The following is a 16480-nucleotide window of genomic DNA, read 5'->3' as shown; positions in this document are numbered from 1 at the left end:
CCCCCCCCCCCCCACACACACACACACACACACACACAAAAGCAATACAGGAATTTGGTGTTTGTGCCCTTTCCCAGAGAATCCATAATGCTAAAGTGTTTCCCCGGGGCTGCCGACAAACGGGGTTCCTGTTATCTGTTATTCTGCTGACTCTTTGTGTGTGTGTGTGTGTGTGTGTGTGTGTGTGTGTGTGTGTGTGTGTGTGTGTGTGCTGACAACAGCCCTTTCCCTGTACTGGCACAGACTCAGCTCAGGCCTGGTGACCTGGCACCAGGCAGCAGCAACACACAAAGAAACAAACACAGCAATACCTCCTCAACATAAACACGCACACGCCTCACACCTCACACCTTGTTAATTAGCTCAGCAGTGGGACTGGAGGCCCCTGCAGACAGCGTTCTGTTTGGCAGAGCTGGACAGAAATATTATAGAGCAGGGTTAGGCGATAATTCAATATTACCTTTTATTTATTTTCAGTGGAGACATAATGTGACAGTGTGATCGTGTTGTGTATTACATGTCAAGTGTGAAATCATTTCTCTGATGTAATGCATAAGTGCAGTACATTAGTGCCTGATATTTCTCATGTGCCAGTGTAGTGGGTTCGCACTGAGCTAAAATCTATGCAGTCTAATACAACATCCCATTGAATCCTTCCTTAACGGAGGTTATAATTTGGGCTCCAACTAACGATTATTTTCATTATTGATTGACCCTTTGGTGTACAGAATGTTGACAAATGGAAACAAAATGTTCCTAGCGCCCATGGTCTTAAAATGTCTTGCTTGGTCCAACCAGCCACCTAAAACCAAAACATGCTCAGTTTACAAAGATAGAAGAGAAGCTAAACGAGAAAGTATTCACATTTGAGGAGCTGGAACCAGCGACTTTTTGCCATTTTTGCTTAAATAATGAGTCGATTAATTATCAATAATAGTTGCTGATTAAATTTTCTTTTGCCCAATTACCTGACCAATTGTTGGTTCTGAGTTTTTGTTCAAACTGTTCTGAGAGCTGTTGATTCAACTTTGTGTTCATTTTGCTATTTTTGTTGCATTATGTCACAGCAAGAGGTGTTTCTATATATATAATCCAGTAGATTTATATAAATAGGAGTTAGGTATAAATATTACAATTAAAACTATTTATTTTGTGTATTTGATCATATGATAAAGCCAGTTTATTGCCTGGGCCTAATATCAATATCTTAGCAACATTTTGGGGATCAGTATCTGAAATTTTGCATAACATTTTAATATTAAAATTTTCATAAAATAGAATTTGGGGCAAAAAAAAAAAACATTGACAATGTGAATGAACAGGTAGAAGCACTTAACGCTCATTTCACTCTGTGGCTTGATTTTTCAGCTTTTAAGCTAATGAATGGTATATCATAATATAAACAAAACCAAAATTCTATATAAAATCTACTTTTATATCATGATACGGATATTAAATCGATGGTTAAAACCAAAGCGAAATCCAACACAGCCAATGAATGCTGACCGAGCAGAGTTTTCATGGCAAAATACCCATGCAGGGGGACAGTGATCCTGACCAAACCACCAGATGGTTTTCAGGCAAGCAGAAAGGGGGGACAGAGGGAGGACAAGGGATAAACAGACACACCGTGATGGTGAGGGAGACAGAAGCCACTTGTTTTCCTCTTGTGACAGCCTGGTGCGCCATATTGAAACATACTGTAGATCTGAGCTAATTAGCCATTTTGTTTTAATCCTCACGGTTTTGACATGGCACGATCTAGAAACACAAAGACAGAGAGAGCTACGCACCGGGACCCCATGTGGATACCAGTCACGGTGGGATGTATGGAAGTAGCTGACATCCAGCACTCTCCATCTGGTTCCAACTAGACGTTCAGCTGAAATCAGCTCTCAGGCAAACAAAGCCCAGAGGAGAAGTGGGACACGCTGTGACCTTGAGTCCTTGCTCACTCAAGATCTTTTTTTTTTTTGTTATTCAGAAATTTAAATGCCCATGCAGATTTTGGTCTTACTGTGTGTATTCCCCCATTCCACGCATGATTCACCCACAGGAGCAAAGAACAACCTAACTAGATACCCTAACAAACACTCATCTGTACGAAACAAACACAGAGAGGAGACAACCGAGTGTGACGCTCTGACACAACTCAAAATGATCACGTATTTAGGTTTCCTAAACCCTCAGTGTCACAATGTCTGCTATGAAGGACAGGGTCAAATATCATTAATATTATTCTCTGATAAATGAGAAAATTAAATTACTGTTATCGTCCCGATAATAGAATTGCAGCCACAAATTACATTCGATAATAGCTGCAGCTCTTCTGTGACTGTGAATGGACACCACAAGCATAATCGTAAGAAAGGCAGATTGATTAATTTATCAATATTGGAGAGGAAAGAATAGATCAGTGGCAGGAAAATGGCTTTTCTTATGTGAAGTACAACTCGTTTGCAAAAGAAATGAATCTAGAAAGAGTAAGCTTTTATCATGCCTTTCATACTTAGCCGCTAGCATGGCTAAAAATCAAGAACATTAAACATTATTTGGAAATTGTTTTAGGAACAGCTGTTCTGACACTCGTTCCACGTCAAATACAAGAATAATTTGAAACGCCAATTAGCCATGCCTTGAAATTCTGTTTACATTCAATCAACCCTTGTTTTTTATGCTAGATGATTGTGTGTGACAGGTCAAAGAGAGAGAGGCAGAGCAGCAGCACAGTCAAGCAACAATAAATTAATAAATGATTACAAGGTTTGAGGTGCGGATCATATCATCAAGAGACAGACAGAGAGAGGAGGCATGCAGTCTTATCAATGGACACACAACCAACTTCTTCTTCTGCTCTCTGAGCCCTACTACGCACGCACGCACACACACACGCACACAGCCTGACAACACACAGATGGCTGCCATGAAATATTAGGACTTGTAAAAGCAGATGGGGAGGAGTGAAACAAAGTCTCATACACAGACAAAAACCATCCACAACCTATTTAACTCCTGCAGGAAATAAATGGGTGTGTCCCCTCCATCCATACTCAGCATTTCTGTTTTTGTTTTCCTGTGCTCGTTCTTTTTTTTTTTTTTTTTTTTTTTTTTTTTTAGGAGAGGGGTCTAACTAACAGACATCTCTCTGAAGGGGAGGGAAGGTCAGAGCAGACTCCCGCCTCCTCACCACCTCTACCTGCCTCTCTCCCTCCTCTGGACAGAAGACGAGATGAGCGAGGTTGGGCGGGAGTTACTCCCCGTGTCTCTCCTCATACTGCCAGTGAAAACATCGGAGAACAGCCGCCTCCTGTGGCTCAAAGACCAAATAAAAATGGAACTGGGTTAAATGTAATGACACAGTCGAGTGTGGAATAAAGATGCTTCAGTAACCTCTGAACAGGCACATTTGTCACAAGCTTAGGGAGCGAAGCACGAGGGACACGGCGAATGACACAAAGGGATAGAGCAGGAGAAGGAAAAAGGACAGGTAGAGGTGAAAAACAGAGAGGAGTGAGGCGAGGTGTGTGGATGCTGAGACTCAGAGATAAAAACAAACACAGCCGTATTGCAAAAATGAGGCAGGTAAACATAAACAAGCCTCCAAACAGATGAAGGACAAGATGAAGAAAATGAGACAAAAAGTTAAGTGGCATAGTGGCTATGGCGTAAAAAAGGGGTTACCTAAAATATGCAGGCAAAGATTCAAAAAGATGTCCTTCAATGACAGGAAGTGAGGTGCATTCAAGGACGGATCATTATTCATCATTAATTGCTAAAAATGGCAATCTACTTCAGCTTACAAACCACTGGTGTCCGTTGGTGTTGAAACAATTAGCTGATTACTCAATAATTTTATATTATATATTATTATATTTTTATATTAGGTCATTTATTAAGAAGCTAGACTGAGAGTCTGTTGCCATGCGATCAGCTCTGTGAGGCTGTGCTTTACTTTAAGATAATTGCGAACATGCTCACACTGCCGATGTTAGGCAGGTGTAATGTTTACTATGTTGACCCTCGTAGTTTAATGCGTCAGCATGGCAACATTTGCTAATTAGGCACAACAATTTGTGGCAATCCACCGAGCAGATGTTGAGATATTTCATGGGAAAAGTGACCTGCTGGTGGTGCTACAGGAGACTTCAGGGGATCATTATCCTGCGGGGATCATGTATGTTTGTACAACATTTCATGGCAATCCATCCAATAGTTGTTGAGATATTTCAGGCTGGACCCAAGTTGTGGATCGACTGAGCAACCAACAGATCAACATACTGACATTTCCATCCCTGGAGCCACATCACTAAGTCGACTAAAAGTGCATTTTGTGAATTGGATATCTTTGAAGTTTGCACAATTGGTCAGAGAGAAAAGGTTATCTGAAAATGTCACCTTGTACTCTGGAGAATTATGATGACCATTATTGCAAAAAAATAATCAACAGATAAACCAGCAATGAAAATATTAGTAGTAGATGTAGTACATGAGTAGATGAAACCCCTGCGTACTGTTTGAAACCGTCTTTAATGCCATTACTATATTTAACACAACAGCACTGCAGTCAGGTTTCTGTTTCGTCAGTGCAGGTGTGAGGCACTGACAGAGGCAGGACAAGGACAAACAGACTGAATCCATGGAGCAGCTGGAGCCTCACAGAGAAGTCTACTGCACTGCAGATCGACTCCTCCGTCCTTCAGTATTAGTTTTAAACCTGATTTGGCGAAGCGTGGAGGACAGATCATTTTGTGTCAGGCCTAATTTCCCCTTCAACACCACAGACAGTCCTCTGCCACATGTACCAGTGTGGGATGACTCACAGCTGTGGCTGGTAATTTAGAGCAAGACTTCACTGTGGATGTTTGGTAGTTTCTTTCATGAATATAAAACCTGTGCGGGTTGATATGATCAGTCAAGCTCGAATATAGGTTGTTAGTTCATCTGTACAGATGTCGTTCAATTGAGTTTCTCTTCCCACATCCACAGTAATCGCTCTGAATCTGCATCATCGATTAAGAAATTGATTATTTGACTAATTAACTCATCTGTGCATGCAAGCTGATTCTTAACCTCCTAGGACCTGGCGTCCACATATGTGGACCTCACATTTTGGGTTCTCTAGACCACAATACTAACTTTTTCTCAACAAGGGCCTGGTGACCACATATGAGGATATTATACTGCCACTCGGTAATCGAAATTTAAAACTAATGTCCTCATATGTGGACATCATTTTTCTCAGGTCCCAATCAGACTAAATAGCAAAGAATAGAGTTCGGGTCTTAGGAGGTTAAACCTGTGGGAACAATGCATGGTGAGAATCTAAACTCAAAATGTAAGATCGCCAATGATTCACAGCTTTCACCTACATCTCACGGTCTTCATTTAGTGACTGGAGCTAGCTCAGGAGTCATCATGTGACATCAATGTGAATTTTTGGTCACATGATAACAAGTGTTGATTCATGGGGAAAGATCATAACGCAAAACCAAAGATTTCAGGGTGGCAACTAATGATTATTTTCATTATCAGATAATTGGCAGATCATTTTCTGACCAAGTCATTGTAGATTTAATATCTTTGGGTTTTGAACTGTTAGCTGAGCAAATCATCAAAAATAGATAAGCAATTCAGTAAACTGATGTCTGAAGCTTCAAGCTGAAAAGATCAGATCAGATCAACTGTTCACATCAGACCCCCGATCTCACTGGTATCCAGTATCCCGGTGGTGATTCGTTGCAATATAAGAGAAAGGTGACTGCTACGATCACGGAAAACAAATTCAGCACCACCAAACATGTCACCTCAGCCCACAAAGCCAAATGCGTCAACACAAGCACACTAAATCCAGAGCCTATACTTTAACGATGACACACTGGAACCAACAATCACATCACTGCCACCTTGATGACAGAACTACACCCTGTATTTAATGACTAAAGCAGCGCACAGACCTGTTCTCTTAAAGCGATAAACAGGCTCGTTGAATGTGTACTCGAGCCTTCAGTGACTGAGACAGAAAGAGAGAAACAGTGAGACAGCAAACACAATAGACGAGAGAGAGGGAGAGAGAGAGACAGAGACAGAGAGAGAGAGGGAGAGGGAGAGAGTGAAAGAGAGAGAGAGAGAGAGAGAGAGAAAGAGAGAGAGGGAGAGAGAGAGAGAGAGAGCACAGGGTGATAAACACAACCCAGGCTGTCAGCTCCCCATTGTCCTGGCCTGAATGTGCTTTTGTCACTGCAGCATACAGCCACAGTCCAGTCCAGTCTATGACAACGTGCCAGGCGGGCATCACTTCCAAGTCGTGGCATGACCAGCTGTGTGAGAGCAGAAAGCGCTCGGCACGACAGCAAACACTCGCAATACAGGGTCGAGGTCTATACACAGGCTCAGGACGAGCACGGTTGTAGTGCTGCAGCTGTGAACTCCTCCTCGCTCGGAGGAAAGGCTGAGGACACATTTCCAGCTCTCTCTTGTTGCAGCCACGTATCTGATAAACTACGCCTGATATTTGTTAAATGAAAGATAAGGTAGCATTGTAAACACACTTGGAGCTTCTGCTTCGAGATTCTCAGATGTGAGGATTTGATGCTTTTCTTTATCAAACATATAGCAAACTGAATATCTTTGGCTTTTTGCTCTATAGGTCAGACAAAACAAGATATGCAAAAACATTACTGTGACATTTTATACAAGACTAAATGATTCAGTTTAATTCTGCCATGTTAGCATTGATTCATTTGTTGATTACCAACAGCTCAAATCCCAAAGATATTCTATTTACCATCACATAAGACAAGAGGACACAATTTTTTGCTTGAGAAGTAGCTGACTTGCAAAGTTGCTGTGGATTAATCAATTAGCCAGCTCTATTTTCCATGTTGATTGTTCTGTTTTAAACTATTTCTTCGTTTAGTCTGTAAAATGTAAAAAAGTGTTCATTACAATTTCCCGAAGGCAACATCTTTGAATAGCTTGTTTTTTTCTGACCGACAGTCCAAAAAGTCCAAAAAATATCCTATTCACATTATGTAAAACAGGGAGAAGCAGAAAAAAAAGATTAGACAGCACATTAGACAAAAACAAGTGATTAGGGCTTTCCCTCCTCGTGGCTGTGGCTGATTCTGGTTTAATTCTGAGGTAATTAAAATAATCTCAAAATGAAAGAGCCCTCTCCACGCTGCTATTAAGCAAATGAACTAAATAATTTTCTTCATTCTCACCATCATGCTTGCCTCTTGAGCACAGCATAAGATGAACCAGTAACCTAGAAATAAACCCAGGACCAGAGCCAGGGGTGGGGGGTTAGGCCTGCTCCTCCATCCTGCCCCAGGATCTTCCCATCTGCCATGATGGGACCTTGGCTTGGATCACTCACAACTTCAGGCACAGGTCATGGTTTTACATGAGGGGCTGTAACAAGATTTCCCAGCAGAATGTCGTCTGTTGTCACCTAACTGCACTCAGTGTATAATGAAAGAAATGAAATGCACTACACATCAAGAAGTCTGAATTGAAAGTACTAAGAGTTTTGTTTGTGTTTTCATTACGTAACAGGTTAGCTTTACCGTTTCCTGCCTGAGATTTCCTGCCTCCGGGCCCTGCCCTGCTTGGCAAAGACAAGGGAAGGCCTTGCAGCACTCTAGCCTACATATGAGAGGCTTCACATGTATAATTAATATTTGTCATGGGCACCATATAATGTGTTGCAGGAGAGCCAACAGAGAAAGAGGGAGGCAGGATAACAATAAGTAATAGTAAGGAGATCCTTGAGGGTCAAAGAGAGAGAAAGAGGAGTCATCAGGGAAGTTGAAGAGTCCAGCTGATTAACTATGCATGGCTGCAAGCATGTGCACATGAGCGTTTGAATATTTAAACCAAAGGACTGTTCAGCAGGTTGTTGTCAGATAAAGAGTCGGCTCAGCACAGACACCTAGCCCATTCAAATCTAAATGCAAAACAGGGAGCTCTTCTTATTCGCCTGCTTCTTTCTTTTCTCCTCTCCTTCCCCTCCTCTTCCCATCAGCCTCCATCACTGACGTGTGGAGGGCTTTACAGAGGTGTTTGTGGTTTAGTAATTGGCTGTGTGCTGCTGCAAGGTTGTGACGAAACAGTCATTTAGCAAAGTATTGAGGGTGTCGCCAGAGGTTTGGGGACTTTTCACTGCATGTATTATTGTGTTAGGAGGCCGGCCTCCTCACTTTCTGTGGCCGCATGAATAACAACTGCTGCATATCTCACCTGGAGGGATTCCAACTTGTCCTTGCTTAAAGACGACTGTTCCATTGATTAAAGTGTGATCGCCCCCTCATCTTGCAAAATAAAACAAAATTTCATAATTTAGTAGTAGGAGTAGGGCTGCAATTAATTACTTCCATCATTCATCAATATGACTATTATTTTCTAGATTAACTGACTGATTGTTTGGTCAATAAAATGTCAGAAAATTGACAAATGCCCAACACTTTCTCAGAGTCTGATGGGACAATTGAGGTCTTCTCTTCTAACCCAAATATATAAAATTTACCCTCACATAGTACAAAGAAAACTCGTTAAGCTAGAACTAAAGGCTAGCTAATCAACAAATACTTTCACATCAACTCAAGAGAGACGCTGTTTAAGAATCTAAATGACCTGCCTGCTCCTCTAAAATGAAAAATGTACATGCTAACACTGGCTTCTGAATACGCCCAAATATGTCCTCTTACTGACTGTCAAAGTCCCTCACTTTAATGAAAAAAAACTTACCACACTGTTATCACCATTGCCTTGTTAGCACTGCTGCTGTGAACCCAGTAAACATGTCACACCGTGTGGGTCATCGTTGAGATATTAGCAGAACTATGCAATAAGTTACCATGCAAAATTTATCATAACTTCTGGTACAATGACAAGGCCAGCATCTGGCCCGGAGCTCACTCACTCAGCCAACAAACTGTCCAAGCTTTGTCTCTTCAATTAAGCATCTCCAAGACAACGATTGCCAACAGTAGATGTTCACATTTAATAATCACTTTAAGACTTCAGGCTTTGGGTTCTCTTGTCCTGCAAGATTTTCTCTGGCGTCAGCAGCAGAAGCTTATATTCATGTCGTTGCAGCAACATCACAATTAGTTATTATGTGATGAATTTAAAAAAAATGATAGATAGACAAGACCATAGGTCTGCAGCCATACTAGCACTTTTCTTTACAGCTAGCAGTAATGCTATAGCACCCATGCTAATAATACCATTGGTATTTACATCGAATTTCATAGCAACCCATCCAAATGTAGTTTTGGGACATTTTAATAAATAATGAACCTGATGGTGGTGCAAAAGGAAACGTCAGGGATCACCAAAGTCCGTATCCTTCCTCTTCTGAGAACCATAATTATCTGTCCAAAATATCATGGCAATCCATCAAATAGTTGCTGAGATATTTCAGCTAATGTAGTGGTGGACCGACCAGGCAACAAACAGACTGGCACTGCTAGTTGATGAAGCAAACAGCTTAAATTCTTTGATACCAAAAAACCAAGCAGCAGTTGAACTCCCAACGTGGTGCAGGCATGCATGAGAAGACAGCTGTGCTGTGGTCCGACAATGCAACTACTGTGGCTCATGCTATAGCTGTTGTGGAAATTAAGTTGAATGTCACAGTGAAAAACTAAACATGTACCAGGCAGTCAAAGGGGAATTCCAGTCTGATTGCTTTGGTGCAACCAGACACTGGCTGCACCTCCTGAAAGTGATGCAATGAAGCAAACCGCCAATCTGAAAACCCTGAACTCACCAAAATGATCATTTTGAAGCGGTTTTAGTGGAATCCTACTTTAGCTGACAAATGATAGACAATCTGTATTTATCAAAAAATTATTTTTATCACATTTGATAGCATACAGGAAGTGGGGGCCAGGAAATGTGGAGAGAGAGGAGGTGGCATGAAACAAAGGTCCCCAGCCTTATTCAAATCAGGAATGTTGTGGTAATACACAATTAGACCACAGTGAAAACCCACATACTGCAGCCAATCCTAGCTAATCTGAATCTTAAGTGTCTCCAAACCAATCATCATTCAAAATTTGAACATCTTTACAAACTTTGTTGACATTTCATAACACCGACAATTGTGTTGGTCAGTGTTAGTCTAAATATTTAAACATGTTTGAGAATCATGACAACCTCCAAACCTTTATTTGAATGTGAGGAGCGGAGCTGCACTTTCAGATCATAGATTGTGGGGGGGGGGGGGCTGGCAAAATAAACCGGAAACCTTGTCAGTACAGAAAGCAAGAGTTTGCATTAGCACAACCACTTACACTGTGACAGCCAATGCCAGTTGCAAGCTAACAAACAACATAAAAAAATAAACGATGCTAACTATTCTGATAGGTCTGTTAGTCGACTCCTCATCTCTGAGACGGAGACTCAAACATGTAGCTGAAATTGCGCCGATGTTTCCTCTAACACTAACCATGTTGATGCCCCACTGCTCTTTCACCTGTTAACCTAGCACAAGCAGCAGTGGTGGGCGGGGCACAATGCCAGATCCAGAATTTCTCAATGAGGACGTAAGTATAGATGTGCTTCCAGTCCCATTTGAACTTTTCTCATTTTATCTGGGAAAATCGTGTTAAACAAAAGCATTAATCATTGCAGAGTATTTTTACATAGTTTAAAACATGTCTGGAGAGGAACTTCAAGTTGTAAAACAAAACACAACATAACTGGTGAAGGAAGATCCTTTCCGTGCTGATACTGAAACCCAGAACTGGTTTATGGGCTCGCTGAATGGTCATTGTTTCCACATTTCGCATGTTCCGAATGAGTCTAACCAATGCATTTGTATGGATGATATTATTATCTGATTTCTTCTTGTCACAGAAATATCAGAACCTGCATATGTGTGCTGAAACGCCATGTAAGATTCACCCAGCTGGTAGTTTATTAGGCCATGTCAAAACAAATGCAGTCTGGCAGTAAAGCCTCCGTTCATGAAGGTTATGATGTTCGGTTTGTGTTGAAACTGTTTCAGAGAGGTGTTGATTCAACTTTATGGTCACTTTGGAGTCTGCAGTTTGTTTTGCTTTATACTTGTAGATGTTTCTTTTATTTAATCTCCGTCATTATATCAGTGAGGGTAGACTAAATAACAGATACACCTCTCTGTGTAATGCAATACAACTCAACAACACTACAACCTACATCCCCCAAAATGATCATACAGTTGAATCAACTCCTCCCTAAACCAATTTCAATAAAAACTGAACATTATAACCTTCATGAAGGCAGGATTTATTGGAGGTATGTTGTGTTAGACTGCACAAGATTTAGCTGAGTGTACATAATAAACTATGTGTATATCAAGGGTAACTTTGACAAGTTTGTGTCACCTGTAAAAAGCATCTTGGTCACAAATCTTGATAAAACTAATGCTGAGGGTTTACTACGTGTTCCAGTGGCCAAAGAATCATGACCAGCTTTTTAATCCCTTAATATCAGTCTCAACAATCATGAATTGTCGGACTGAAGTCACAGGTTCACATGATTATTGTATAAACTTTTCAAGTAAAAGACAAAGACAAGCTGTCAAACCTACAAACGACAACCTGTGTCAAGATGCAAAAAGACCATTTGACCAGTGAAATTCAGTCATATCATGCCTCCACCAGGCAGCACACTGTCAGATAAATAGTAACATTACCAAAATGCAGTCCAGTAAAACCGTGACCCAGCTCGGCAGATGATGCTAATTCTGGATCCCTCTGTATAAACACTAACATATTTGGGTTTGTCGCACTGAACCTTACCTATTAAAGTTCAGATTCTGGATTTACATTCTATTTTAAGCTCACACATTTACTTGTCTCTCGCAAGTTTCTGTTTCAACGTTAGCGGTATTTCCCTCCGTTCACATGTCAAACAATTGTATTGCTGCCAGTTTCAACAATGTCACAGCCATGCCTGACCAACTCGATATTTTTTTATAGCTTAGCAGTAGCTCAGTGTTTCGAGCACGTGTTTACAGAGAGGGGTACAGAGACAGGGAATCATTTCTTACCTGTAAAGACTTCTCCGACAACGTTTATAGTACATTTCCCATCCCCGGTCTTCCTGCCGCTACTTGCATGCACCCTGCGCGGTTTGATCATAGTAGTAGAAATCCACCAGGCAGAGTTCAGTGTGCGAGCAAACGCCCGCCCCAACTCGACGCTGATTGGCTGCTCCGCCCGTCATTCTGAGAGAAACGTGTAGTAGGCATAGCAACCATAAAAGAGGTGGGTCTAAGAGAGTATACAAGCAGCCCATTGGATAATTGAGAGGAATTAATTTCACAGGTAACGCCCACAAAACTATAGGCTATAGAAATATAATGTGTAACGGACTTCTGTATTTGTGGAGCGAAATAAAAAGAAAGGTAAGCATAGTTCGTTCAATTAGGAATTTCAGTAACCACTTTACTGTAGCCTGTTTAAAGAGCACTTCCTCCTCAGAGATTAGGACCATAGGACACTGTGAGATCAAGCCCTTAATATACAGTTTTGACGCTTTTTTTTAACTTAAGGGTTGAAAAATTCAGCATATCTTAAGGTCATATCCAAGTCTCTTAAAACCTGGATATGCTACCTGGCGTAGAGACCGGAATACTGTAGCATGTAAACACCTTATCCAGGTTTCTGAACAGGCTTTGTTGTTAAAATAAATAAATACACATAGTGGCTGAGTTGGTGAAAAATCAAGACACAACTGCATATAGATGATCAGAAACCAGGATACGGATATGATCGTGTGGGATATTAATAACGAGGTTTATCATGTCTTGTGTAAACACCATATCCTGGATATGATCAATACCGGGATAAGAGTCAAAACCAGAATTATACCGTGCATGTAAACATACTCAGCACCAGAGATATACTCTGCTTCAGCTTCTTACTGTTTGCTATTTGATGAGGATCTGTAGCCTATATACTGTATGTGTAAAATTTTAAAGTTGCACAATGCCTTCAAATTTAAACAGGCCTATTATAGATGAAGTTCTCCCAAAATTTAGCCACTTGGTATCTTTGGAAGCTTTAAGATCTCCACTAGCCAAGTATTTTAAGGTGTTTGGGTAATGAGTGGACAGGCAGCGGTTAGAGAGGTTTTGGAGGTTAAAAAGTCAGTGTCAGGAGAGGTCAGTTACTGTAAGATAAGAGCAAACAAACTGAAGAAACACAGTTTTATCTTTGTCCTCCTCCATCAATGCTTGCCTGTTATATTGACTTCTATAAGATAATACAGTCAGATCCCTGTTATTTATCAACAACACAGAAGGCTGTAAACCTGTTCTGCATTTTGTATACAGTCAAAACAGGTGTAATTTAGAGCCAAAACAACAACGAACTCTTTGTTGAACTGTTTTTTGTCTATGGGAAAGACTTGTCCTTCAGTCAACAAACACACACAGCTTCAGGGTACACAGTGAACCATTTTGAAAACTAAGAAATGTGTCTGACTCTTAAAAGTTTTAATACACAGCTGAAGCATTGATTTCAGCATTGATAGAATTGGATAAAGACAAGTTGATAAGGGTTCTGGATCATATCTTCATGCCTCCAAAACTGTTCAGTTGTGTTGTAAAATGTTTTGTATCACCTTAAACTTGTCTTAGCTTCCTACAACCAACAGTGGACTCAGTCAAAGCAGTTGGTGTTAAATGACTGTGCAAAATCCACAAATTAAATCCTTTAAGACTGAGGTTGCAGCTAGCTGCTGTTTTAATGATATTTGAAATGTATAGATGTGTCTGTTTTCTATCAAAAAATACATGCAGCTGGTGTTTTGGTTGACACTGAGCACCCTGCCACATGCACAGCTGTTGTGACTCACCTTCATATGTCCTTTAAGGTGTTTTAACACATCAAAGACATCAGCTGTGGGAGTCCTGCGCTGCGGGTGTTGATGCTTGATGTGATGCTTGGTGATGCAATATTGAAATCAATACAGGGTGCAGCAGAACATAATGTCAAAGGCAGCGAAGTAGCTCAGCACAGGGTTATAGTTAGTGTACATTTCCTGTGTTGCAACTGAGATCGTTAGATTAAATAATCATCACATCCACCTTCAGACTCAGATTGAGCTACAGCCAGGCAGAGAACGGGTAAGATACCTGTGAAGGTTAGAATTAACACAAGACATAAATCAAACACGGTTTAGATCATACAATGTATTACTTATCCATATGTTCGGTGTAAGATGACATACAAGAGTGTGACAGAAAAGTGGTGTGGTTATACACAAACCCTGTCCTTTTGTAAACTGTCTGATAGGCAGTGTCCCTTCGCTTCCATCTGCATATACAAATGATATGGAGGATAATCTTTTGAGCCTTTAATCCACAGAAAAATCTCCCAAATAAAAGGAAATTAGCTGTCGAATTTAATTACGTATCATCAGTCCCTGCCACCTGTTGGTGTACCTTTTCTTATCCTGCATGAGTGGTTGCTTCAGACATCAGCCGAAACGCTTTCATTTGTCTCCCTCTAAAGGTCCTTTCTGATCATGATCTCATTCCTCACATCAATACACTGTAAACGAACACATTGTGACAGGCAGTTTCATTAGCTGTCTGATCAGTCTCTCAGTTTTCTTCAGCCTAATTAAGCTTGTTAGGTATAAATGAGAACAAGACTCAAACTGAGAAGACGCAAGGATAGATAGATAGATAGATATGATGTTGCCTGGCTATTCTTCTCTTTATAGCCAGTGATGTTCCTCATCCCCTTCCCTACCTCTCTGTGCTGCAGCTTCCTCTCTACTTTCCTTTTGTGGTCCTCAAAGCGATTTGCTTTTACTCTGATGATAACAGACTTACATTCGTATTTCCTGTTTTGAACTGAACTCTAGTATGTTAACTTTTGCAGACACACTTTGCACACAGCCAGGAAGTAACTGAGCTTCTAATAGTAGATTTCCTTCAACTCAGAAGATGGCCAGAACAAAATTTCTCTGCTCAATGTGGCCCAATGTGTACACCCACATGCTCTGCATCACCTCTTCTGCTGTATGCCTCCATGCTTCTGCCTCTCATTGAGCTCCTTCAGATCAGCTTAACTCCTGCTTGAACAGGCTGGCTGATTAAAGCTGCCAAGACAGAAGATGGAACCCACTGCTCACAAAGCACAGACACAGTTTTGGATCCAGAAAAACAAGCTGACTTTCCCCTCAGCAGTCCTCCCATCCCCCCCAGGAGATCCTATGTGTTCGACATCCATCTGTGGTATTAAGTGAGTTGTGCCTCGCCTCAGCGATGTTACTGCCTTTTGCTGGCTGTCCCCCTGTGCCAAGGGTCTGCCACTCTGCAGGCGTGTTGGCCTGCAGGGGAGGCGATCAGGGACACTGCTGCTCATGTCTGTGATGAATCAGGTCAAAATGATGGAGAGGAAATTGTTTAGAAGTTAATTTTGTCAATAATAGTAGTAATATATACATATCAGTAATTAATTATTGTATAGTTTGTTTAGCATTCAAATGAAAGTGAAAACACTGCTTGAGGGATATGTTGTGCAATGTCTTTAATCTTTTGTCTTTGATTTTTTGATAACTACAAGTATAATGCAAAAATAGCTCTGTGGTAGGTGAATCTCACCTCTTGCCTAATGTCAGCTGGGATCCAGCTCCCCCACGACCCTCCAGGATGGATGGATAATACAAAAATTAAATATGAAAATAAGGAATTTAATAAAATGTGTAATAAGTGTAATGACAATTTATTCAAAGGAAATTGAATAGAAAATAGCAAAAAACAGTTTTGTAAAGCTCAAGGTAATTTCATGATATTTGCTGTTTTGTCTAATTAACAGTTTAAAACCCAAAGATATTCAATTTACAATTACATAAGAAAATCTGCAAACCCTTGCAACTGAGAAGCTGGAAAAATTGGGACATTTTTAATTGGTTTTCATGATAACTGTCAATTCATTTTCTGTGGATCAATGAATCTTTTATCTCAAAGAATTCAAATCATGTCTGGTTTTACAAAAATGAAGATGAAGATGGTCAGGCTGTTTAGGACTATGAAAATTAATTTGAGAATAAAGTTTGAAGAGGTTACTAAAATAGGTAATATTATATAGTAATTTAGTATAGTTTAGTATAAGTAATATATAGTCTATGGTCTTCATGCTTAAGTGAGACATATTGAGAGAGCTGAGTCACCTGCGCAGTAAGACCACTGACTGGATAAAATAAGAGAAAAGGGTCTATGATTATAGTTGATTTTGACTTACTCCAGACTGACAGTGAAAGTCAGCTTTACACACAGTTACACACATTTTACCTGGGAGTTGCACCACTGGAGCAAATCTGGCCTGTCGTTATTAGAGAGTGAAGGTGTGTTCCTCCAATATTAAAGCTGCTGTGTCATCCTCTGAGGTACATCACATCAGACTTACATTATAAACTCTCTGAACTACAGAGCAGTTCCTGCACACACCGGAGAGCTAAATAGGTGAAG

The 16480-nt window shown here is 40.6% G+C and overlaps 1 protein-coding gene across 1 annotated transcript in view; it reads right to left on the bottom strand.

The window, feature by feature from the left end:
* Window positions 1-12139, bottom strand: part of fcho1 (FCH and mu domain containing endocytic adaptor 1) — a 62009-nt gene extending 49870 nt beyond the window's left edge. Inside the window, exon 1 of the mRNA XM_023394516.2 lies at window positions 12044-12139. The gene's annotated coding sequence lies outside the window, so the exon portion shown is untranslated. The remainder of the gene's footprint in view (window positions 1-12043) is intronic.
* Window positions 12140-16480: the final 4341 nt, after the last annotated feature.

The sequence above is a fragment of the Seriola lalandi genome, unplaced genomic scaffold, assembly GCF_002814215.2.
Source record: "Seriola lalandi dorsalis isolate HSWRI2012SDOR001 ecotype SW California unplaced genomic scaffold, Sedor1 jcf7180002054949, whole genome shotgun sequence".
NCBI classification, from domain to species: Eukaryota; Metazoa; Chordata; class Actinopteri; order Carangiformes; family Carangidae; genus Seriola; species Seriola lalandi.
Note: the sequence above shows the minus strand (reverse complement) of the source record. Positions and strands in the feature narration are given on the sequence as shown.